General features: G+C 71.8%; 1 protein-coding gene across 1 annotated transcript in view; it reads right to left on the reverse strand.

Annotated features, from left to right (window-relative positions):
* The window catches only part of TSPEAR (thrombospondin-type laminin G domain and EAR repeats), a 24,213-nt gene that overhangs the window by 10,826 nt on the left and 12,505 nt on the right, over window positions 1–882 (reverse strand). The window lies entirely within an intron of this gene.

Below are 882 nucleotides of genomic sequence, written 5' to 3' on the forward strand. Positions count from 1 at the left end.
GCCGGCCCAGGTGCGGTGGTAAGGCCGACAGGCGCTGGGAGGGGCCGGGCTCCCAAGGACAGGTGCGTGGGGAGGGCAGCGGCAGGGTAGGCACGGGTAAGGGGCTGGGGGCGGCCTTGGGCCAGGCGGGCACTGTGGTGAGGCCCGGCCCCGCCCCTCCAGGCTGCCCCCAGCTCCAGCACCAGCGTCCAGAGGGCGCCGGCAGCGAGCTGCCAGGTGGGCTGAGACGTGGCGTCTGGTGCCCGGGGCCCAGCCGGCGGCACACTGCGCTGGCATGAGTGCAGAGCAGTCCGGCAGCCCCCTGCTGGGGCGCCCACTCAGAGGAGGGCCTCAGGCTGCAGGGAGACGCTGCCGGCGCAGCCAGGCGGGCAGGTCCTTGAGGCGCCCCAGTCCCCCTCAGCGAGCCGGCCACAGCCTCCAGAGCGCGCAGCTGTGGGGACACAGGTGGCCCCAGGCTCCCTTCCCACCAGAGAGGACGAACTTCAGGGGTCAGGGCGCCACTTGGAGGCCAGCTGGGGGCAGGGCGAGGACGTGGCCGGTGACCCAGGCTTCACAGCAGAACCTGGACTCTCACGTTGATGTCCACAAGGGCTCCCACAGCGCCAACCTCCCTCGCTTGTCCCCCGGGGGCTCGGGCCCTACCCTGTGGGGTCCCTCAGGCATCGTTTGCAGGCGCCTTGGGCTGCAGGCACCGACTGGCCAAACCCACGGGATTCCCAAGGAGACCAGAGGGAGCAGCAGATCAGCACGAGAGTTTATTGGGCACCCAGGGGTGCCGCAGGCGGGCTGCCTGTGTGCGTGCGCGTGCATGTGTGCGTGCGTGCGTCTGTGCGCGTGCCTGTGCGCGTGTGCGCGTGCCTGCGCCTGTGTGCGTGCCTGCGC

Source organism: Condylura cristata, unplaced genomic scaffold (assembly GCF_000260355.1).
Source record: "Condylura cristata isolate star-nosed mole 26May11 unplaced genomic scaffold, ConCri1.0 scaffold00003, whole genome shotgun sequence".
NCBI classification, from domain to species: domain Eukaryota; kingdom Metazoa; phylum Chordata; class Mammalia; order Eulipotyphla; family Talpidae; genus Condylura; species Condylura cristata.